The 26,162-nt window shown below is 37.3% G+C and overlaps 1 long non-coding RNA gene across 1 annotated transcript in view; it reads left to right on the top strand.

The window, feature by feature from the left end:
• The first annotated feature begins 594 nt into the window (after window positions 1-594).
• The window catches only part of LOC129136815 (uncharacterized), a 233,455-nt gene continuing 207,887 nt past the window's right edge, over window positions 595-26,162 (top strand). The window contains exon 1 of the long non-coding RNA XR_008538773.1: window positions 595-886. This is a non-coding gene — a long non-coding RNA (uncharacterized LOC129136815). The remainder of the gene's footprint in view (window positions 887-26,162) is intronic.

Here is a 26,162-nt window from a genome sequence, read left to right as displayed (position 1 = left end):
TGCCACCCCAGACTTTTCCATGTGACTCTATAAGTGATCTTAGGCTAGTCATTCCTAGCCCAGTGCTTAATAGTGTCAATGGACAACCAGAAAGCTTGTCCAAACAGCTAATGACTAATAGGTCTCATTAATCATTTAGTTTTCTGACTGTTAATTTTTAGCAAATAATAGTTCAATGGCTACTGCACCAAGCATTGTGCTCAGTGTATGTAAAGAAGAAAACAATGTTCCTGGCATTAAAGAGGTCATTGTCCAATAAATTTGCCACTCATATGAACTTATAAATCCTGCCACTGATGGCTAGATTTGAGACTTTGCAAAAGAGAAGCTGAAACACTGGGAAGGCATTTAACCCTGGTTGTCTAAAATCATGCGAGCTGGTGACAAAGCTAGACAAGGGGTCTAGTGTGTCCCTCAGGTCTGTCTTCCACTACTGGACTGCCTTGTAAAATATGGTTGCATCATTTCAGGATGAAGAGCAGCGCTGATTATTGGCTAATTTTGGCTCACTGAGGCTTCGTTATCGAGTGTACTTCCTGAGAGCCCTGTATTTCCTGGTTTAATTGTGGCTGATGACGTACTTGTAACCAAGGCACTTGGCTCAGCCCAAGCACTTCTATCTGGCTACCAGGGTGCCTGCCAAGTAAACAAGCATTTTTCTGTGCTATGTCTAAAAAAAAAAAAGACGATGCAAAGATTAGGGGATCATGGAGGATGGGAGGCAGGACTAGATTGCAGCTCTGGACAGAGCAGCATGCGAAGGCTTGCATTGTGAATTTTAGCTCCAGATCAACTGCAAGAACAAACCAGGAATCCTGAGAGGACCCACAGACCCTCTGAAGGAAGCAGACTGCTCCTGCAGGACCTGGGAGACACCCCAAATACTGTGAGTACCCCAACTGTGGAAGTGGGAAAGGGAGACCTGCTTCTCCTGGACACACACCCCCACTGGAGAAGATGAAGATCTGTTTGTGGGAGAGGTTTCTGACTTTATCTTGAGCTCAGTCAAGTTAGCGAGCCAAGCCAAATGAAATACAGCAGTAGAGGAAGCAGCAGAAAGGCCCTGGGAGCTCACTGGGTCCCCAGGCAGCCCATTCCTGCCTGGCACCACAGGGATCTATCAGGAGGGTGACCAGAGGAGCTTGGGGCAAAACTCCACAGGGATAAGGAATTCTGTAGCTGAATTTGTAACAATTTGAACAGGGCAAGAATCTTCCTGGCCGGAACTCAAGGGAGGGCATGAATCCTGCTTGCAGACTTCACAGGCCCGGGGGAAAAACCAAAGCCCTTTTCTTTCACAGCTGGGGCCCAGATAGCCTCAGGCAAGTTTTCAAGCCCCTCTTGACCTCTGTCTGGAAACAGACTAGGGGTGTTGAGGGGGCACAGTGGGAGTGAGACCAGACCTTTAGCTTGCATGGGAGCTGGGTGAGGCCTGTGACTGCTGGCGTTCCCCCACTTCCCTGACAACCTGCATGACTCAGCAGAGGCAGCCATAATCCTCCGAAGTACACAACTCTAGTGACCTGGGAATCTCTCCTCCATCCCCCACAGCGGCTGCAGCAAGTCTCATCCAAGCAGAGTGAGCTCAGACCTGCCTAACGCCTCCCCCACCTGATGGTCCTTCCCTACCCACCCTGGTAGTGGAAGACAAAGGGCGTATAATCTTGGGAATTCTAGGGCCCTGCCCACCGCAGGTCCCACTCCACATTACTATAGCTGATGCTTTATGGAAAGCACCACCTCCTGGCAGGAGGCCAACCAGCACAAAAATAGAGCACTAAACCACCAAAGCTAAGGACCCTCATGGAGTCCACTGCACACCCTGCCACCTCCACTGGAATGTGTGCTGGTATTCAAAGCTAAGAGACCCATAGATGGTTCATATCATAGGACTCTGTGCAGACGACCTCCAGCACCAGTCTAGAGCTGGGTAGACTCACTGAGTAGCTAGACCCAGAAGAGAGACAACAATTACTGCAGTTCGGATCACAGGAAGCCACATCCACAGGAAAAGAGGGAGAGTACTACATCAAGGGAACACTCTGTGGGACAAAAAAATCTGAATAACAGCCTTCAGCCCTAGACCTTCACTCTGACAGAGCCTACCCAAATGAGAAGGAACCAGAAAACCAACTCTAGTAATATGACAAAACAAGACTCATCAACACCCCCCCCCCCCCAAAAATCACACCAGTTCACTAGCAATGGATCCAAACCTAGAAGAAATCTCTGATTTACCCAAAAAAGAATTCAGGAAGTTAGTTATTAAGCTAATCAGGGAGGGACCAGAGAAGGGCAAAGCCCAATTCAATAATAATAAAAAAAAAATACAGGAAGTGAAGGAAGAAATAGTCAAGGAAATAGATAGCTTAAAGATAAAACAATTAAAAAATCAGGAAATTTTCAACACACTTTTAGAAATGCAAAATGCTCTGGAAAGTCTCAGCAATAGAATTGAACAAGTAGAAGAAAGAAAAACAGACCTCAAAGACAAGTTCTTCGAATTCACCAATCCAACAAAGATAAAGAAAAAAGAATAAGAAAATATGAACAAAGCCTCCAAGAAGTCTGGGATTATGTTAAACAACCAAACCTAAGAATAATCAGTGTTCCTGAGAAAGTAGACAATTCTAAAAGCTTGGAAAACATATTTGGGGGAATAATTGAGGAAAACTTCCCTGACCTTGCTAGAGACCTACACATCCAAATAGAAGAAGCACAAAGAACACCTGGGAAATTTACTGCAAAAAGATCTTCGCCTAGGCACATTACCCAAAGTTAAGATGAAGGAAAGTATCTTAAGAGCTGTGAGACAGAAGTGCCAGGTAATCTATAAAGGAAAATGTATCAGATTAACAGCAGATTTCTCAACAGAAACCCTACAAGCTAGAAGGGATTGGGGCCCTATCTTCAGCCTTCTCAAACAAAACAATTATCAGCCAGGAATTTTGTATGCAGTGAAACTAAGCATCATCATACGCAAAGAAAAGCCACAATCAGTTTCAGACAAGCAAATGCTGAGAGAATTCGCCATTACCAAGCCACCACTACAAGAACTGCTAAAAGGAGCTCTAAATCTTGAAACAAATCCTGGAAACACATCAAAACAGAATCTCTTTAAAGCATAAATCACACAGGACCTATAAAACAAAAATACAAGTTAAAAAGCAAAAACAACAACAAAAAAGAATACACAGGCAACAAAGAGCATAATGAATGCAATGGTACCTAACATTTCAATACTAACATTGAATGTAAATGGCCTAAATGCGCCACTGAAAAGATACAGAACCGCAGAATGGGTAAGAACTCACCAATCAACTGTCTGCTGCCTTCAGGAGACTCACCTAACACATAAGGACTCACATAAGCTTAAAGTAAACAGGTGGAAAAAGGCATTTCATGCAAATGGGCACCAAAAACAAGCAGGGGTAGCTATTCTTATATCAGACAAAACAAACTTTAAAGCAACAGCAGTTAGACAAAGAGGAACACTATATAATGGTAAAAGGCCTTGTCCAACAAGAAAATATTACAATCCTAAACATATATGTACCTAACATTGGAGGTCCCAAATTTTTAAAATGATTACTAATAGACTTAAGAAATGAGATAGACAGCAACACAATAATAGTGGGGGACTTCAATACTCCACTGACAGCACTGGACAGGTCATCAAGAGAGAAAGTCAACAAAGAAACAATGGATTTAAACTATACCTTGGAACAAATGGACGTAACAGATATATACAGAACATTTCATCCAACAACCACAGAATAAACATTCTATTCAACAGTAATGGAACTTTCTCCAAGATAGACCTTATGATAGGCCATAAAACAAGCCTCAATAAATTTAAGAAAATTGAAATTATATCAAGCACTCTCTCAGACCACAATGGAATAAAACTGGAAATGAACTACCAAAGGAATCTTCAAAACCATGCAAATACATGGAAATTAAATAATATCAGACAATGCCCCTGAATGAGCATTGGGTCAAAAATGAAATCAAGATGGAAATTAAAAATTATTCCAACTGAATGATGATAATGACACAACCTATCAAAACCTCTGGGATACAGCTAAGGTGATGCTAAGAGGAAAGTTCATAGCCCTGAACGCCTGCATCAAAGAGTCTGAAAGAGCACAAACACACAATCTAAGATCATACCTCAAGGAACTAGAGAAACAAGAACAAACCAAACCCAGCAGAAGAAAGGAAATAACCAAGATCAGAGCAGAACTAAATGAAATTGAAACAAAAAACACTACAAAAGATAAATGAAAGAAAAAGCTCGTTCTTTGAAAACATAAACAAAATTGATAGACCATTAGCAAGATTAACCATGAAAAGAAGAGAGGAAATCCAAATAACCTCAAAGGAGATATAACCTCAAAAGGAGACATAAAGATCATTCAAGGCTACTATGAACACCTTTACACACATAAACTAGAAAAACTAGAAGTTATGGATAAATTTCTGGAAAAATACGACCCTCCTAGCTTAAATCAGGAAGAATTAGAGACCCTGAACAGACCAATAACAAGCAGCAAGATTAAAAAATTACCAGCAAAACAAAGTCTAGGACCAGACGGATTCACAGCAGAATTCTACCAGACATTCAAAGAATTGATGCCAATCCTTTTGACACTATTCCACAAGATAGAGAAAGAAGAAACCTCCATAACTCATTCTATGAAGACAGCATCACGCTAATACCAAAACCAGGAAAGCACACTACCAAAAAAGAAAACTACAGACCGATATCATGATGAATATAGATGCTAAAATCCTTAACAAAATACTAGCTAACCAAATCCAACAACATATCAAAAAGATAATCCACCATGATCAAGTGGGTTTCATACCAGGGATGCAGGTAATGGTTTAACATATGCAAGTCAATAGATGTGAAACACCACATGAACAGAATTAAAAACAAAAATCATATGATCATCTCAATAGATGCAGAAAAAGCATTTGACAAAATCCAGCATCTCTTTATGATTAAAACCCTCAGCAAAATTGGCATACAAAGGACATACCTTAATGTAATAAAAGCCATCTATGACAAACCCACAGCCAACATAATACTGAATGGGGAAGAGTTGAAAGAATTCCATTTGAGAATGAGAACAAGAGTAGGATACCCACTCTCACTACTCCTCTTCAACATAATACTGGAAGTCCTAGCCAGAGCAATCAGACAAGAGAAATAAATAAAGGGCATCCAAATCTGTAAAGAGGAAGCCAAAACCTTAAGGACTCCTCCAGAAAGCTCCTAGAACTGATAAAAGAATAAGTGTCCATATACAAGATTAATGTACACAAATTAGCAGCTCTTCTATACACCAACAGTGACCAAGTGGGGAATCAAATAAAAAATTCAACACCTTTTACAATAGCTGCAAAAAAAAAAAATGCTTAGGAATATACCTAACAAAGGAGTCAAAAGACTTCTACAAGGAAAACTACAAAACACTGCTGAAAGAAATAATAAACACAAACAAATGGAAACACATCTCATGCTCATGGATGGGTAGAATCAATATTGTGAAAATGACCATACTGCCAAAAGCAATCTACAAATTCAATACAATCTCCATCAAAATAACACCATCATTCTTCACAGAGTTAGAAAAAGCAATTCTAAAATTCATATGGAACCAAAAAAGAGGCCGCATAGCAAAAGTAAGACTAAGCAAAAAGAACGTATCTGGAGGCATCACACCACCTGATTTCAAACTATACTGTAAGGCCATAGTCACCAAAACAGCATGATACTGGTATAAAAATAGGCATGTAGACCAATGGAACAGAATAGAGAACCCAGAAATAAACCCAAATCCTTACAGCCAACTGACCTTCGACAAAGCAAACAAAAACATAAAGGGGCAAAAGGACAAGAGAATTGGCTAGCCACATGTAGGAGAATGAAACTGGATCCTCATCTCTCACCTTACCCAAAAATCAACTCAAGATGGATTAAGGACTTAATCCTAAGACCCGAAACTATAAAAATTCTAGAAGATAACACTGGAAAAACCTTTCTAGACATTGGCTTAGGCAAGGATTTCATGACCAAGAACCCAAATGCAAATGCAATAAAACCAAAAATAAATAGCTGGGACCTAATTAAACTGAAGATCTTTTGCATGGCAAAAGGAACAGTCAGCAGAGTAAACCGACAACCCACAGAGTGGGAGAAAATCTTCACAATCTATACATCTGACAAAGGACTAATATCCAGAATCTACAACAAACTCAACAAATCAGTAAGAAAAAAAACAAACAATCCCATCAAAAAGTGGGCTAAGGACATGAATAGACAATTCTCAAAAGAAGATGTACAAATGGCCAACAAACAAATGAAAAAATGCTCAACATCACTAATGATCAGGGAAATGCAAATCAAAACCACAGTGTGATATCACCTCACTCCTGCAGGATGGCCATAATCAAAACATCAAAAACAGTAGATGTTGGCATGGATGCAGTGATGAGGGAACACTTCTACAATGCTGGTGGGAATGTAAACTAGTACAGCTGCTATAGAAAACAGTGTGGAGATCCCTTAAAGAACTGAGAGTAGTACTACCATTTGATGCAGCAAGCCCACTACTATCTACCCAGAGGAAAAGAAGTCATTATTTGAAAAAGATACTGTCACACATATGTTTATAGCAGCACAATTCACAATTGCAAAATCATGGAACCAACCCAAATGTCCACAATCAACCAGTGGATAAAGAAACTGTGGTGTGTATATATATAATATGTGTATATATATATATGTGTATATATATATGTATGTATATATGTATATATATGTGTATATATATGTATATATAATATATAATATATGTATATATATTATATATGTTATATATGTGTATATTATATATGTGTATATATATTATATACACATATATAATATACACATATATAACATATATAATATATATATTATATAATTATATATAATATATATGTATATATTATATACATATAATATATGTATATATTATATACATATAATATATGTATATATTATATACATATAATATATGTATATATTATATACATATAATATATGTGTATATTATATACATATAATATATGTGTATATTATATACATATAATATATGTGTATATTATATACATATAATATATGTGTATATTATATACATATAATATATGTGTATATTATATACATATAATATATGTGTATATATATAATATATATACACATATATTATATATAATACATATACACATATATAACATATATAATATATATACACATATATAATTAATATCTATATAATATATATAACATATATATTATATATATACACACATATATATTATGGAATTCTACTCAGTCATAAAAAGAAATGAATTAACAGCATTTGCATTTACCTGGATGAGATTGGAGACTATTATTCTAAGTGAAGTAACTCAAAAATGGAAAACCAAACATTTTATGTTCTCACTAATATGTGGGAGCTGAGCTATGAGGATGCAAAGGCATAAGAATTATACAATGGACTTTGGGGACTTGAGGGGAAGAGTAGGAGCGGGGGCGAGGGATAAAAGACTACAAACATGGTGTAGTGTATACTGCTCGGGTGATGGGTGCACTAAAAGCTCACAGATCACCTCTGAAGAACTTACTCACGTAACCAAATACCACCTATACCTCAATAACTTATGGAAAAATAAAATTAAAAAAATAAAAATTAAAAACAAAAACAAAAAGAAAAAAATAAAAAGCAGAGATGAAGCCAATGATCTAATAGCTTTAATCCAATGCTTCACAAACAGTGCTATTTGGTTTTTAGTAACTGTAATGGTATTATAGTTATTGTCTTTTATTAACATATAATTATCTCTGTACTGTGTGAAGATGACAGTTGTAATCTTCTATTCATTTTGAGATGCTCACAGACCTTAGTATTCTAACTGGTTATGTGATATCACTTCAACACTTTCATAGTTAACATCAATATTTGTGACCATGTTGATAGCTAACAATAGTAGTGTATTTATTACATTTCACATAGTACTTACATATTTAATCTTCAAATGGTTCCAAGTTCAGAGGCAAAGCTGGGGAGTGAGATTGTGGAGAGGGTGGTGGAGAGGCTGATATGGTTTGGCTGTGTCCGCACCCAAATCTCATCTTAAATTGTAGCTCCCATAATTCCCATGTGTTGTGGGAGGGACCCAGTGGGAGATAATTTCATCATGGGGGTGTTTTCCCCTATACTGTTCTAGTGGTAAAGAGTAAGTCTCATGAGATCTGATGGTTTCATAAGGGGAAACTCCTTTTTCTTGGTTCTCACTCTCTCTTTGCCTGCCATCATGTACAACGTGACTTTTGTCTTCTATCATGATTGTGAGGCCTCCCCAGCCACCTGGAACTGTGAGTCCATTAAACCTCTTTTTCTTTATAAATTATCTAATCTTGGGTATGTCTTTATCAACAGCATGAAAACGGACTAATACAGAGGCCATGGGGAGAATTGGGTGGTCCATCAAGCCATTATTCCCAGATTGAGGACTCTTTCAGCTAGCCTGTGTGGCAGTCATTCCAAAGATGATTTGAACTGACCTACTATGTTTCTTTGGCTGAAGCCTGTCCTGAACAGCCCAAGTTACCAATACACATCACTGCTTTCTAGAGCAGGTCCTTGTTATTCTAGGCTATAAATTCCTGAGTTCTCCACTGCATTGTTGTCATTGCAACTTTCATCATTGGCATGGAACTGTCAGGTAAAACTGATATTGGCCCAGCTACCACCAGAGCATGGACTACTCTCATTGCAGAGGCTCATAGCTATGTGTTTCTCCAGCACACAGGATCTCTCCTCCCAGTGTTCTGGCCTCTGCACTCTCATAGCTGGGGGACCTCATGAGGTACCTTGGGTACCACGTTATCTGTTGCCTCTCTTCAGCGCAGGGCTCAGACTAAGCCTGCCACTTGATTTACCTGTGGTATATTTCAGCACCATCCTCCAAGCCCAAAGCCACTAAAGTGGGGCACAGCCTACAGGTCCTAGTTATGCTGTAAGGAGACACATCATTTTCCCCATCTCCCTCTTTTTAAAAAGCCTCTCTTTCCTGTTGTAGTGACCACTTAGACTTTCCTTATTACCCCTGTAAGATGGGCTTCCCTCCTTCCAAAAGCTTGTCGCCTCACACAAATACATAACGAATTTTCAGAGTCTCTACTGGAACTCTGGGCCACATGTTATTAGTGAGTTATGATAGTGTGGTAGTTGTGATAGCCTAGAGAATAGCTAGTGATCCGGTGTGTAATATGCAGCTAGGAGTCATGGAACTGAGTGAAAGTTATTGCCCTTGAAAGCCTGAATTGAACTTGAGACTTTGAAGTCACGAGCTTTGTGTTTGGAGCAAATAGGAACTGATTTCTGTGTCAACCTAAAGTTTGTCCAATTCTTAAAACTTTTAAGATCATTTGATAAAAATGAGCTGAAATAGAAGCTCAATTTGTTTTCTGTGTAATAGATCATGTTCAAAGCTTTTTTTCCCCAGTACAGCTTGAAAACCACCTGACAGTAATTAAATTATTCTAACATCTCACTCCCACCTCCCACACACATTTTCCCCTTTTGTTTTGTTATTTGGTGGTGTGTGCAATTATCTTCTTTTAAGAAACAAGCACAGCCACCCACAACTACACATGTTAGCTGTGATTCTGAACTTGTGGCAATGGGAAGGAGGCATCCTTTCCCTTTTTCTCACAGGTTGTAAACTGGTTATTCACATTTTCTTTGATGAGAATTTTAAGCACCGAGCCCTGTCTTCATAAATGCATGCAGCAGATGGTTAGGAATATTGTGTGATAAGGAAAGCTGGCCAATTTCTTCGGTTATTTTCACCTCCTGAACACATTCCAAAGAAATGCAATGGCATATTTTAGGGTGTGTCTGTTCAAGGCCTCTTTCCTTAAGTATGAATATAATTTGCTGGTGTGTTCCCTTTAAGATGGATTCCTTTGGGGGATGTCTCCATTGTAAGTGATCTTGTAGCATTTTCATATAAAATTAGACTTATGTTGAAAGCTCTCCTGGGTGTTGCTGCCTAGGAATTAACCCAGCTGTTCTTCTCTGCACTCAGGGAGACTGTGAGGTAGGAGGCAATGAAGCACGATATTTAGATGACTCCTAATGACCTTCATGTGTACTCTCTGTGTGGTGAGATCATCCGCGTGGAGGAGGATAGAAGTTTCCAGGTCACCTTGGAGTCGGTTGCTCTGTGAACCGACTCCACCATTTACCAGCTTGGGGGCTTCAGGCATGTTTCTTAGACTCCATATGCTTCTGTAAAATGGGAGTAGCATTACTACCACCTGGGGTTATTGTGAGACGCAAAAGACGTTGGTGCAGGTGAAGCTGTTTTTTCATAAAAGAGCTCAGTAGAAGCTCATGAAGCCAGTGGATCGGCGATAGAGAAATAGAAGCACACATCTGGTTGCTATGCACAAGGACTTTTTGCTGCAAAGACATTTCAAAGACATTCCTTTAAGGAGAGTCTCCTGCTAGCTTGTAAGACCCTAGAGGGCCTCAGCCCAACTAACAATGTTTCCTGCCCTTATATTCCTTCCTAATATGCTCCCTTGTTTCTGACTTTTGCTTCCAGAGAACATGCAGATTAATAAGTTGACTCAGAAGTTGTAGTTTCAGGGAAGACAAGTAACAGGCCTTTGGGGTCAGAAGAGAGCTCCCAGTGGGTATGGCAGTGGTGGTAGCTACAGTAGCAGTGAACCTCCAGGGAAGTAGTGGGATACAGTGCTGACTAGATAACCGATCCCCCACTATTTTGGATTATCTTAAATATTGGTTAATTCAGTAATCAGTGGGTGAAGATAATATGCTATTTTACTACATCATCTCTATTTCATTAGCATACCCAGCTTCTGTATGTTTGTGGGGATTGTTTTTCTTTTTTAAAGACATCCAGGCCTCCTCATCTCATGATTTTTCTTTATATTTATATCATTTATTATACAAAATTTTTAGGATTCTTTGTTTAGTTTCCTCCACTTATATGGATGTATATGTACATCTATAACTATAAGCTACAACTTTATGGTATGGTTTAAATTACTTGCAAGGATATGTCCCTGAATTTAGTCTGAATATCTGAATGCAACTTTAGATGACCTCTGGTAAATTCATTTTTAATTGTATAGACACTTCATCTCTCCAGTCCAATGGCCATACATATGGATTTTTACATTTAAAATGTTTGGATCAATTCTCTTTAACTTTGGAAAAGTGGTAATAATTTATCCATCAAAACATCAATATTAGAGAGAAAGGGTCAGTTGCTTTAACAAAAGGCAGAGTGACTTAGAGGTAATAAACCAGATGCCTTTCCTGGTGTAGATAATGGTCAATCAGTTCATGCAAATATAAATTGAAAGAAAAATAAAGTCATGGACATGGAGGAAGTTAAAAGTTTTTATTCCTAATTACAACTCTGGCTTTACAAGTGTTTGGAAATAGAGGACTTTTTTTTTGTTTTTTGTGTAGGGGGCTCCTTGTTCCCCTTGTCCTTGAATCAGTAATGGTGCTTCGAAGTCCACTGTTAAAAGGCAGATGGCCTTTGCATTGTAAAACGTTTTGAGTTAATGTCTGAGGTGAGTTGAGGGAGGTGGAGAAAGACCTCAGTGGTCCTGGACTAGACATTCTCAAGGATCTGAAGAGTGGGGCTGATCTAGAATTCTAAGGTTACATTGCCTGACAGGGTAGCCACTAGACAAATGTGGCTATTTGAATTATTTAAACAAAATAAACAAATTTAATAATTTAAGATGAAATAAAATAAATTCAGTTGTGGTAGCTAGTGAATTTCAAGAGCTAAATAGACACACTTGGCTAGTAGTTGTCATATTGGACAGTACAGAGATGGATCATTTCTCTTTGCAGAAAGCTTGAACAGCACTGCTCTAGGGATTGTCCTAAGGAGTCACAGAGCATAGGTTAGTGTGAATCAAGAGTCTCTCCAAAAGGTTGATATTTAATAAAGTAAAAAATCAGTACTGTTTTATTAGGGACATTCTTAAGTGAAACTGGCATCTTTTTCTTCTCCTGTCTCCATCCCTCAGTGTGTGGCACTGAGGATTACAAGATCACAAGTACAGTTTGGTGCATCCTATGTTTGAATGTGTACTCTCCAAAATTCAGATGCTGCTAATGTGATAGTATTAAGAGGTATGTCCTGTAAGAGGTGATTAGGTCATAAAATCACCTCCCTTGTGAATGGGATTAAGACTTTTATAAAAGAGGCTGCATATAGCATTTGGCTGGCTTGCCCTTCTTCTTTCTCCCATGTGAGGACACCACATCACCCGCCGCCTGATGATGCAGCAATAAGGTACCATCTTAGAAGCAGAAAGTAGCCCTCGCCAGACAAGCAAACGGATCAGTACCTTGATTTTAAACTTCCCAGTCTCCAGAGTTGTGAGAAAATAAATTTCTGTCCTTTATAAATTACCCAGTCTCAGGTATTTTGTTACAGCAGCACAAAATGGACCAAGACAGTTCCATTGCAACAAGGTGCCATTCATTACCTTGATATATGCTAAAACCCCAACAGCTTCATCTATCATTGTCTTTGTGCCATTACTGCAAATGTCAACGTGGTGAAAAAGTCAAATAATATTTCAGTATTATGAAGTTTTTTTTTTTTCTTGAAGTCACAGCTTCGCTTTGCTGGACTCTCTTTAATGAACACTTTGTGGACCCCAGGAAAAGATCTTGGAGACTCCCAGGGGTTCATGGACCACAATTTTAGAACCACTGCCATCAAAAGTAACGTCACCTTTTTTGGAACACATTTTGAAGGATTTGTTGATATTTTAGGGAGTATGAGAAAAATAGAGGAATTGTAGAGGAATCTAAGAGAACTCCAAGGCTGATGGCCTGAACAACTGGAGAATGGTGTTACCATTTGATGGGGAAGACTGTGAAAGAGCAAGCGATAGAGTAGGGTGGAGAGAACAGGGGTGGGAAGAATGTGTTGGGTAGAGAAGATCAGGAGTTAGGTACTGAGGTTTTTTTTCTGTCTCTGTACCTCCTTGTTTGTGGTTGTATTAAGTTTAGAGTATGAGAGGATTTAAGACTTATTCTGCCTTTTAAGCATCTAAAGTGTCTGATAATTTACACAGCCATCTTTTTTTTTTTTTTTTTCAAGTTAACAGAAGCCACCTGACTGTTCTTTATTGCTAATGTGGCTTTCTTGGTTCTCTTTTTAAGAACTTTTGTTTCATTTGAAAAATTCTTTGCTTAGGACTCTATAGAACAGTTGCTGTAAGTATTTGGGTCAAAAAGTTCTTTGAAGATCTGACAACAGGTATGGACCTTGAGTGTGCTACAGTGCAATTCTGATGCTAACTACCTAGGCTTGGCATCCAACTCCACAGGTAAGAGCCCCACCCACACAAGAGTGTCCTCACTTTAGATGCCAGTTGCAGGCTGCACGTCCCCAGGCTACCTGCACTTCTGACCAACTGTTTAAAAATTTGGAGATTCCCACAACCCAGTCAGGTTTGATCATTCACTGGGATAACTCATAGAATTCAGGAAAGCACTAACAATTACAGTTTTATTATAAAATTTACAGTTGAGAGCCAGTCAAAAGAAGAGACATTTACCATGGGATCTGGGAGAGTTTCACAGAGTTTACATTGTCCTTTCCTCATGGAGTCAGGGAATGTCACCCCCTTGCTCCCTCTCCCCACCAATCGATGTATCAGTGTGTTTACCAACCAGGAAACTCACCTACGTCTTGGTGTCCTGTATTATTTGGGGGGTTTCATTACATAAGCATGATTGATTGACTCATTGGTCATGTGTTTGAACTCATCTGTATCCCTCTGTTCCTCCACAGAGGTTAGGCTGGCCCAAGCCTCAACCCTGCAGTCATGTGCTTTGTCTCTCTGGTGGCCAGCCCTCATCCTGAGTCCTCTCATTATTATAAACTGAGACGTGATCCAAGGGACTCACAAATAACAAATATACTACTATCACTTGGGAAATTCCAGGGATAGAAGCTCCATGCCAGTAACCTAGGATAAAAATCAAGTTTTTGATTACATGATAGCTCTTTTTGTAGAAAATGTACATGAGCCCAGTCAAGTTTTGTTTAAAATGTCAAGGGTTAATGGATACCTGGAAAACCGCAGATTAAAAACTCCTGGTTATAGAGTCATAGACAGGCTTTTCAAATGCAGAGTTGAGCCCTGTACTCACTTCAGCCTTAAACTTACAAGTGCATAAAAAGATCCAAGCTTGAGGCCCAAAGACAGCATTCAGAGTCATAGGAATGCTTTTAATAATCCAGCCAAGGTTAACTACAGAAAATTTAATAGTTTTTAAATGCTGTAATATATAGGTTAACAAAAAGCATTAATTTGTAGGACAAAATGATTGGAAAGAAAGGAACAGTTTAGAAATTCTGATTGGGTGAAATATTAAGGGTTACAGAGTTTCTGCACGTGTAGCTTAGAGTAAGGGATTTTCAGCAGGATTTGCAGTAATGCTGAGTTTACTTCAGCAACCCCATATGAGCAAACCCCATTGCACAATAGATTAGGCTTTCTTCACACAATGCACTCAGTACATTTTTGCTGATTTATTGCAGCAGGAGTTTTTGGTAAATGAGATGAAAACTATTCTTTCCACTGGCCTATAACTGATGACTGGTAATGTGCATTAGACAAGGGATTGCATCTGACTTGAAGAGACCCTTTCTTGAAACAATTTGTCCTTGAGGTCATGAGTAGCTATTGTATTCCCTAAGCTTATGGGTCTCGTGGCATATTTTTGAAAGAACGATGGTGTTAACTCAGCTGAACTAGCCAAATTCCAAGCAAGCTAATTACATTCCTTCGAACTTAAATTCCATGATTTTTCACAAACTCCAGTGAGATAGGCTCTTTCAGTACTTGATTATTTTTTTATTTGACATTTTAGAAAACAGACACACTACATGTGCGAAGTAGCAAATGAAAGTTAGTATCCTGGTCAGATAATTGATGTAACGTTGTTTTAATTCTGCTTCAATTCCACAAATAATGAGTTTATTTTTTTATTTTACTTTCTCTCAAAAAGTGGATTCAGTTTTTGTCTGGAAATGTAAGATAAACTCTTTAAAATGGTAAGGAGAAAATTTTACAGATACTATTCTAATTAAAATGCAAATACTAGTGAGTCTATGTAATGTAGGAGTCAATGAAAGAGGATGTACTTGTGTTATTATATCATGGAATAAGTACTTAGTTGGGCTTATGTAAATCTTATATTGGAAAGTTGTGTGAAAACAAGTCTAATTTTCAGTGTCTTCTGTATTAGTCAGTATTTTAATGATTCTACACAAAGCAAACAGGTGGAGTAGTTCTTTAAAGGGAATCACTGGATCCCTGTTGGAGACATTCATGTCCAAAGATATACATGATTGTTCTTCTCTCCTTATTCTGATTTTCAAGAAGACATTTTGTGTATGTGCATTTGTGTGTGTGCATATGCATGTGTGCGTGTGAATAAATCACTTTTGCAGTTGTTAACTTCCATCTCTCTTGCCTCATCCCCTTTCCATCTGCTAGCATACCTGGCCTTTCAGCCCCAGATTCGATGTCCCTTTGATGCAGAACTTGCAGTTAGGGATCAGAAATCTCAGTTGCTTCAGGATCTTTTTTCACAGCACTCTAAACTGGCTGTATGTTTTAGAGGTCATTGGCATATACCCACGTGATGTTTCCATCGTAATTAGCTTATTTGATCAGAACAATAAATTCATATGCCAATGTGTGAGTAGACTCACATGTACACAATAAGAAATGCAATGTGTACCTTCTGGTTTTTTTACTGACCAGCCTTGATAAAGACATTTCTTTTTCTTTTTCTGCTTGCTTAGAAATAAAGGAAAGAAGGAAGAAAGAAAGGCAACAAAGTGATGTTGCTGGCTTTTTTGGCATTCTGTGTAACTGAAGATTGTGATGGTAGAACAGTCGTGAGTTAGCTCATGTTTGTTCGTGAGCCAGGTGGTGAGGGCAGCCTGCTGCTCCTGCTGAAAAAGTCAATGGAAATAGAAATGTTATTTTAGAGGAATTCTTTTCTCTTTTCATAATCCAATTCAGTGTGATTCCAGGAAGAATGGAGATGTAGAGGAGTTATTTTTCAATTATTTAAGATATATATTTAGTAAATGTTCTAGCCACTGATTTTCTTAAGCAGAGAGAACTGCTTCGCCAAAATCATTTGGGGGACCCTCTCACTCTTGGGATTACTCGTATTAATTTTAACTAAATTTTAGCTCTTGAGGGCAGGGATGATGGTTTTAGTATCTTTAAACTTGGCTACTGCTAGATACTTAAGGGTAATTAATTGATGAAATAAATGACTCTTGAAAATGGATCTTTCATACTAAATAAAATGAATGTGTAAGAAAGTTTAGTTATTATAAGAGATAAAATTTTTTAGCAAGAGTTTTTACTTGGTAGCTTTAAATCACATTGCCTGCTCCAATCATCCCTGGATTAAATACTTGCTCTAGAGTTTTGGGTGTGCATGTAAACCTAGTGTCCAGATTTCTCCAACCTACAGAAGTTTGAAAATTGTTTTGGGGATTTATATTATTAAATGCAATAATGGCATCTGATGCAGTTTTAATTAAAAACAATTAAGCATGGAAATTATTATTTAAATCTTGCCTTCTAAAAATGGAATTTGAGGGGCTCTATGTGCATATGTAGGCAGCCTTTAAAAGCTTCATGATCCCTACCTTCTAATACTAATTTATGCTCTTGGGTAACCATTTCCTCCTGAATGTGGGCTGGACTTATTGATTCCCTCGTAATGAAAAGGATACAGCATGATGGGATTTTGCTTGTGAGATTAGTTTATAAAAAGACTGTGGTGGCAGGGGTGGTGACTCATGCCTTTAATCCCAGCACTTTGGGAGGCCGAGGAGGGCGGATCATCCCAGGTCAGCAGTTCAAGATCAGCCTGGCCAACATGGTGAAACCCTGTCTCTACTAAAAAAAAAAAAAAAATATATATATATATATATATATATATTCACAAAAATTAGCTGGGCGTGGTGGCATACGCCTGTAACCCCAGCTACTTGGGAGGAGGCAGGAGAATCCCTTGAACGCGGGAAGTGGGGGTTGCAGTGAGCCGAGATCACATCACTGCACTCCAGCCTGGGTGACAGAGTGAGACTCTGTCTCAAAAAAAAAAAAAAAAAAAAAAGGAGAGAGAGAAAGACTGTAGCTTATGTCTTGGGTTCTCTCTCCAGTTCTTTCTTGTGAAGGAGGCCAGCTGGCTACCATGTCATGAGGCCCATGTGACTGAGTTTGGAAGCGGATTTTTTTAGGCCTGAGAACAACTACGTGAGTGATCTTGGAAGTGGGTTCTCCCCTGTTGAGTGTTGAAATGACCCTGTCTTTGATCAACACCTTAATTGCAACCTCATGAGAGAACCTGAGTCAGAAGCACCTACTTAACATTCCTAGATTCCTGACCTACAGAAAGCATGACATAATGAATGTTACTGCTTTCAGCTGCTAAGTTTTGGAGTCACTCATTACACAGCAATAAATAATTAATACAGTACATACCAGGCCTAGCAGTTCGGAGAGAACAGATAATCAAAGCTCATTCATCTATCTTTCAGTTGGTTTATCCTCACCTGAGCATCAGTCATAGCATCGACTATTACATTGTAAATTAAAAATATTTTCTTCATTTACTGCATATTTTATATCCTTAATGAACTGTTTATCAATTATAGGAATTATAATATATTAATGCTTAAATTCTCAAATTCCTGATGATTTAAAAATGTTATATATATATATATATACCTCAAAATGACCAACTGATTTGTAAATTAGAGTCGTCTGATTCAAATTCATTGATTAATTTAGTAAGATTTATTAAGCAGCATTCTAGGCCCTGAGGATACAACAGGGAACAAATCAGATAAACTCCTGCCACCATGGAGTTTATATTCTAGCTGGTGGAGAAAGAAAATAGATCTGTCTGTTGCCACAGTAATGCTGCAAGACAAATCACACCAAAGCCTAAGAGCTTAAAACAACTACTACTATTATTATTTTTTAATAGGGTTAGGGTCTCACCCTGTCACCCAGGCTGGGGTTTAGTGGCACAATCATGGCTTACTGCAGCCTTGAACTTCTAGCCTCAAGTGATCCTCCCACCTCAGCCTCCTAAACAGTGGGGACTACATGTGCACCACAACACCCAGCTAATTATTATTATTATTATTATTGGTAGAGATGGGATCCCATTATGTTGCCCAGGCTGGTCTTAAACTCCTGGCCTCAAGTGATTCTCCTGCCTCAGCTTCCCAAAGTGCTGGGATTATAGATGTGAGCCACCATGCCCAGTAGAACCACTCATTTGTCTAACAGTTGGCAGGCGGGGCTTGGCTTATCTCATTGGGACATGCTTACGTGTTTGGGTCTGATCTGGACTTAGCTTATAACAAAGGTAGAGAAGAGAAGCAAAAGAGAGAGCAGAGGTGCATGATGCCTCTTGACCTCAGCATTGACACTGAATCACTGTTGCTTCCTCTGCATTCTCTTGGCCAAAGCAAGTCATTGGCCAGCCCATGTTCAAGGAGTGGTAAGAAAGACTCCCTCTCTTGATGGAAGGAGCTACAAATCATTTTGCAAAAAGTGTAGATACACGAAGCGCAATACATTATACAAATAAGTAAAATACATGGTATGCCAGATAATGTTGCATGTTAGGTAGGACAACAAGACAGAAGATGGGGTAGGGAGTGGAGGTGGGTGACATTTGGGTAAATCCAAGCTGAGAAGTGTCTGGGGCATAAATGTTACAGGCAGAGCAAGTGAAAGGACTGGAGATGGAAGTGTGGCAGACATATTTGAGTAAGACCAGTGTGATGGGAGTAGATGGAACAAGGAGAGGAGCAGTACTTTGGGAAAGCCTCGAATGCCACTGTAAGAACTTTGGCTTCATAAAGAAGTCACTTCCAAGTCTTGAGCAAAGGAATACTCTGGGGGTCTGTGTTAAGATAGGCTATAGGTGAGGCAGGGGCAGAAGGAGGGAGAACAGGTGGAACGCTATTGTAATAATCCAGGAGACAGATGATGATGGCTTAACTAGAGTTGAATCTGTGGAGGTGGGGAGAAGCAGTTACATTCTGGATCTTTTCTGATGGCAGAGCTCATGAGTCAGCCACTCAGTCACCTTTGTATTATGTTTAGGAATAGAATATAATACGCATAAATATAGGCCAGTTGATTGCTTTCTTTTCCAAGTAGAAAGATCCCCAATAAAAGGTCCTGAAGACATTTTTTCTCTATTTTTTATACTGTAACTAAGAATAATTAAATCTACAATTAAAAATGTATTTGTCTCCCAAAGTAAACATAATAGATTATTTTAAGTTTGTTAAAACATCATATTTATCTCTTGGAGTAAATTCAAAGTAAATAAACAATGTGCATCATCTGTTTAAAAGGTGAAATAGACAGTTGCTTTTATGTATGTTACAAATAGCAAAGGTTTTAAAGTAACTGTTATAATACTCTCCTCAATAATATGCTGGTATCTTGAAATTATTTCTTTAATTTTTTTACAGCATTGTTGAAGTGTAATTGACAATATTGACAATGTACATATTTAACTTGTACAATTTGATAAGTTCTGATGCACACACACACACATATATCTATGTGAAATCATATATATATGGTGCCCGCCACTGCACCCAGCTAGTTTTTGTATTTTTAGTAGAGATAGGGTATTGGCATATTGACCAGGCTGGTTTCAAACTGCTGACCTCAAGTGATCTGCCTGTCTTAGCTTCCCAAAGTGCTGGGATTACAGGCATGAGCCACCATGCCTGGCCCATTTTGGGGTCAATTTTTATATGGCAAGAAGTGTGGATCGAAGTTTACATTTGTGCATATGGATCTGCAATTGTTTCAGCACCATTTCTTGCAGACTGTTCTCTTCCCGCTGAATTGCCTTTGCTCCTCTGTGATGATATGTTTAGGTTTTGTGTCTCCAACTAAATCTCGTCTTGAATTGTAATCCCCATAATCCCCATATGTCAAGAGAGAGACCAGGTGGAGGTAACTGAATCATGGGTGTGATTTCCCCCATGCCATTCTCCTGATAGTGAATGAGTTCTCATGAGATCTGATGATTTTATAAGAGACTCTTCTCCCTTTGCTGGACACTTTTCCTTCCTGCCACCTTGTGAAGAAGGTGCCTTGCTTTCCCTTCACCTTCTGCCATGATTGTAAGTTTCCTGAGGCCTCTAAAGCCATGCTGAACTGTGAGTCAATTAAATCTCTTTCCTTTCTAAATTACCCAGTCTCAGGCAGTTCTTTACAGCATTATGAAAACTGATTAATACATCTGTCAAAAATCAGTTTTCCACTTCTAGATTTTGTTCTATTTGTGCACTCTGTATTCTGTTCATTGATTTATTGTGTATCTATTTACCAATACCACACTGTCTTATTAACTGAGGTTTGCAATAAATCTTAAAATCAGGTTATGTTAGTCTTCCAATGTGGTTCTTTTTCCAAGTTGTTTTGGCTACTCTAGGTCTTGTTCATTTTCATATAAAATTTAGAATGATCTTATCAATTTCAACACCAAAAATCCCACTTAGACTTTGATTAGAATTGTATTAAATCTACAGATCTTTCTTGGGGAGAACTGACTTGTTAACAGTATTGGGATTTCTGACTTATGCCTGAGGGATATCTCTTCATTTATCCATGTCTTAAGTTCTCTCAGCAAAGTTTCATAGTTTTCAGTGTATAAGTATTATACATATGTCATCAGATTTATCCCAAAGTATATTATATTTTTATGGTTTTATAAATTACATTTTGTTTACATATCAATTTCTGAATGTCTATTGTTAGAATATAGAATATAAATTGATTTCTGTAGATTGATTGATCTTGCATCCTGAAATGTTGCTAAACTCACTAGTTCTAGTAGGATTTTTGGAGATTCATTTTATTTTCTCCATAGATGATCATGATATCTGCACATAAGACGTTTTTACTTCCACCTGTTCAATCTGGGTAACATATTTATTTATTTTGTCTTGTTGCACTTGTTTGAACTTGCAGTACGTTATTGAGTAGAAGTAGTGACAGTGGATGTCCTCATCTTACTCCTGATGTTAGTGGGGGATGCATTCAGTTTTTTATAATCAAGTATGATGTCAAGAGTAGGTTTTCCCTAGACAGCTTTTATGAGGTTGAAGAAATTCTCTTACATTTCTAGCTTGGGGAGAATTTTTTTTTAATCAGGAATAAATATTGGATTAGGTAAATGCTTTTTCTGAGTCTACTGAGATAATTATTTATATTAATTATATGACTTGACTGTATTTTGTTAATATGATGCAGTGCATTGATTTTTAAAAGTTAATTATATGGTTATGTGGTTGTGATTGTTGTAATTGTTAATATATTATTGGATGATTGGATTCTTTTTGCTAAGTTTTTTTTTTTTTTTTTACTTTTTTGCATGTATGTTTATGAGGGATTTTCGTCTGTAGTTTACTTTTTTAAATACATCTCAGTCAGGCTTTGGTATCAGAGTAATGCTAGCCTCATAGAAAGAGTTGGAAATTATTTCCTCCTTCCTAATTTTCTGGAAGGGATGGTGTACATTTGGTACTGTTTCTTATTTAAATGAATGGTAGAATTCACTGGTGAAACCACTGGGCTTGGAATTTTCTTTGTGGAAAGTTTTTATCTACAAATTTAATTCATTTAAAAGGCATAGAGATATGTAAATGATCTATTTGTCCCTAAGCTTTGGCCTCCAGTGTCTTTCAAATAGTTTGTCCATTTCATCTAAGTTGTGAATTCATAATATTTCCTTATTTTCCTTTCAACATTTGTGGAATCATTCATGTCTCTTATTCTCAACAATGGCAATTTAAGTCTCCTTACTTTTTCTCCCAATCAATTTGGCTAGAGATTTAGTCATTTTATTGATATCTCAAAAAACCAGATTCTGTTTTTATTTCCTGTTCTCTAACTCATTGACTTCCACTCTGATTTTTATTACTTCCATTCTTCTTCTACTTTGGGCTTCATTTTAAATTTATTTCCCCACTTTCTGAAGGTGGAAGTTGAAGTCATTGATTTGAGATATTTCTACATTTATAATATATATTTTTAGTGCTAAGTGTATTTATTTTTGTTGCAACTTACACATTTTGATATGATGATATGTGTTTTCTTATCTACTGTTTTAAAAATAAATTTTTTTAGACAGGGTCTCACTCTGTTGCTCAGACTGGAGTGCAATGTCGTGATCATAGCTCATGGCAGCCTCAACCTCCTGGGCTCAAGCAGTCTTCCAGCCTCAGCCTCCCAAAAAGCTGGAACTATAGGCACATGCCACCATGCCAGGCTAATAATAAAAATAATTTGTGGAGAAGGAGTTTCACTATGTTGCCCAGGCTAATCTCAAGCTTCTGTCCTCAGGTGATCCTCCTGCCTTGGCATCCCAAAGTGCTAGGATTCCAGGCATGAGCCACCACACCCAGCCTAAAGAATACTTTCAATTTTCCCTTTCAAATTCCCTTTGACTGATTGGTTATTTATAAGTATGTTATTTGGTTTCCAAACAATTGAAATACTCTGGAGATATTTATGTTATTGATCATTAATTTTATCTCATTTTAGCCAGGGAGCATGTTAATATTTTGCATGGCTTAGTTTCTTTTGAATTTACTACTTATTTTAATGCCCTGCATATGATCTATCTTGGTAACATTTTCATGTGTACCTGAAAAGGATATGTATTTTATTGCTTTTGGATGGTGTATTCTAAATATGTCAATTAGGTCAGTAGGTTGATAATATAATTGTATGTTTCCTTGTTTAATCAATTATTGATGGAGGGTTATTGAAATCTCTGACTATACTTATGAATATGTCTATTTCTCCTTGTACTTCTATAAGTTTTTCTACATATATTTTGAATTTCTGTTATTAGATACATAAATGTTTAGGATTATTGTATCCTCTGATTGCACTGACTGCTTTATTATTATAAAACGACCTTCTTTATCTCTGCTAAAACTCTTTTCTGTGAAATATACTTTGACTAATCTTAATATAGTAACTCCACCTTTCTTTTGATTATAATTAGCATGATTTTTATTTTTTACTATTTTACTTTAAACCTATTTGTTTCTTAATATTTAAAGTACATTTCTGGTAGGCAGCATAGAGCTGGTTCTTGTTTTTTATCCAATCTGATAATCTCTGCCTTTTACTTGGGGGAGCTTATACTTCTTACATTTAATATGATTATTGATATGGTAAGGTTTAAATCTTACTATTTGTTTTAGAGTCATCTTACTATTTGTTTTCTATTTGCCCCATTTGTTGGTTCCTTGTCTTTTTTTCCCGTAGAAAACCAATAATGGTGTAAAATTAAACATCAGTGTAGATATCGCTGTGTAGATTAAGCTAACATTTAAATTGCTTTGTATTTCCTAAGCACAGCCATAGCTCATGCTGGAGAAGGGTATATGCTATTGCATAAGAATAGGAAATTGTACCTAAAATTATCTTTTTTTGTTTGTTTACATGTTTTCCTGCTTATACTACTGTAATGTATGCTACATAAAACCAAAGACCTTATCCTTCTTCTTTTTTTTTTTTTTAAATCGGAGCAATCTCTAGCACATATTAGGTAAACAACCAACATTTGTTCACTGATAGAAACTAAAGTTAGGTTCTTGGAATGAAAGCAGAGAGATCACCTGAGTCTCATACTGGGAAAATGAGGGCAGAGCTAACAGTTGAATCTTTTTCAGGTATCTAATGTCAGAAAGGAATTTTAAATAAAAGAATAAGATCACAGCAAGGAGTAAGGGCTGATAAAAAAAATTGTGATTCAATTTGATAGCAACTGGCTAAGAAAGAAGACAGGAGATAAGAGAAATCACACATGAGTGTGTCTCCAAGTCTGCTTTAATACTCATATGTGTTGAGGAAACTCTCTTTTGATGGCCTATGACTCATTATCAAGGCTATGCCTCTACTGCTCTTAAATAAGTTAATTTATCAGTTCATTAGGTGAACATTTTTTGAGTGCTTTTTGTTGTTGCAAGATTAGTGAAGAGTTATCACAACTTAGTAAGGAGATCTATTTACATTTATAAATACTATTATAAGGCACTATGATGAGTAGAATAATGGGTGTGTGTGTGTGTGTGTGTGTGTGTGTGTGTGTGTGTGTGTGTAATCCGGGATAGAGCCACAGCAGACTGGAAGAAGTCTGATCACCTTTCCCAGGGAGGCAGGTCAGAGAAGACTTATAGAGAAAGTCCTAAAAAATCAGTAGAGTTTCTAAAGTGAACAAAGTGAACAAGGTAGTAAAAGGTATTATAGTTAAGATGCAAGAAAATGTGACAAGGCCTAGAGCAATGGAATAGTGTGGCATATTTCATGTATAACGAAGAGGTAAGAGAAGAATCTTACCTCTGCTACTTATTAACTATGTATTCTTGAGCAAGTTACCTGCTGTTTGGGAGCCTTACTTTCTCTAGCTGTAAAATGGGAATAATAATATCTGTCTTCTGGTATTTTTATGAGAATATTTATGACACATTTAAATGAGATAAAATATTTAGTATTTTATCTCCTCATGTAATTGATGCTCAATAAATGGTCACTACAACTATTTCTACTATTACCATGTCTCTCAGTATTTCTGAAACATAAAGCATAAAAAGGGGACAAAGATCAACACGGAAGGGCAAGAAAAATTTAGGCCAAGAAAAAGAGCCTTGAATATAATGCCAGAAAACTCCAGTTTGACCCTGTGGCTTCTGGGGAGTTAGTTTTTAAAGGATTTTAGCATGGGATTAATATTTTTTGAAACTGGCTGGTGAGAGCCCTGTTCCTGACACCAATATATTGGAGGCAATTGCATTTCAGAGAGTAGTCAGCTCGCAACTAAAAACCTGCTAAAGATAATATACAAAGTACATAGTTACAGGTGGAGCATGTAGCAGGCAGAACACATGCAAAAAGGTAACCTAACAAACACATATACAGAAAGAGAAGTAGATAGAATTTCATTGCTGACTTATAGTCAATATGTGATTCATGATTGTCCCAAGCAAGATCTTTTTTCAGTGGAGTTAGACTGGTTATTTCTCATATTTCTGGCTTCTTCCACTCCCGCCAACCAATAAAAAAAAGATACCCTGTACTATGTTTTATTGAATGTTTGGCCACTTCTAATTGTAAACTTATACTTAATCAGCAATGCTGGATTCACACTAAGTAACTGACTGGCTAATTACTCTCCTGGGAATGTGGCCTTAGATTAATCATTATAAATCATGGGAAACCAGATAAACTGACTCTCGTTTTAGAGCTTGTATCCAAAACAAGGATGAGGAAACAGTATTATTTTTATGGTTTTAGCTTCCCTTACTTTCCAGATGCTGCAGCTGTGTCCTTATTGTATTTTACAGCCAGAAAAAAAAAAATCACCCCTCAGCAGTTCCTATAATTTCAAATTTATAACTATGGCCAGGGTAATTCACCCATAAGCCAACTAGAAATAAAAATAGAGGAGATAGACCCATCTGTTGGAGTGATTTCTTAACTGCAGAAAACATTTTCCTTTCTTTAAAAGCAAAGCTGTAAAATCTGTATAAATTCCAATTCGTAAACCATGAAACTCTAATTTTTCCACTTCTCTAGTCACTTTGAGTAAATGATTTTGCATATGTGGGATGTCAAAAATCAACAAAATGTTCCAAGGGAGTGTGAGAGATTGATTTTGACTATACAAAAATCTTTTAAGTGATAGCAAGAAGATATTTCAGGTAAATTAGAACCAAAAAGAATTCTATGTTGCTTGGCACCAAAACTCTGTATCTTCAGTTAGTGTTTTTTTATGCCTTATAAGCACATTTCAACATTTTATTTCATTGTTTTAAATTAACTATGTATTTTCTTAGTAATTTCAAAATTAACCTTCCCTTAAACCTGTGATCTCTATTTTAAAATAAAGTCTTACTTGGATATACTGACAGGGCTATTTAAAGAG

Source organism: Pan troglodytes, chromosome 14 (genome assembly GCF_028858775.2).
Source record: "Pan troglodytes isolate AG18354 chromosome 14, NHGRI_mPanTro3-v2.0_pri, whole genome shotgun sequence".
Taxonomy (NCBI): domain Eukaryota; kingdom Metazoa; phylum Chordata; class Mammalia; order Primates; family Hominidae; genus Pan; species Pan troglodytes.
The sequence above is the reverse complement of the archived record's forward strand: the minus strand, read 5'-3'. Positions and strand labels throughout refer to the sequence as shown.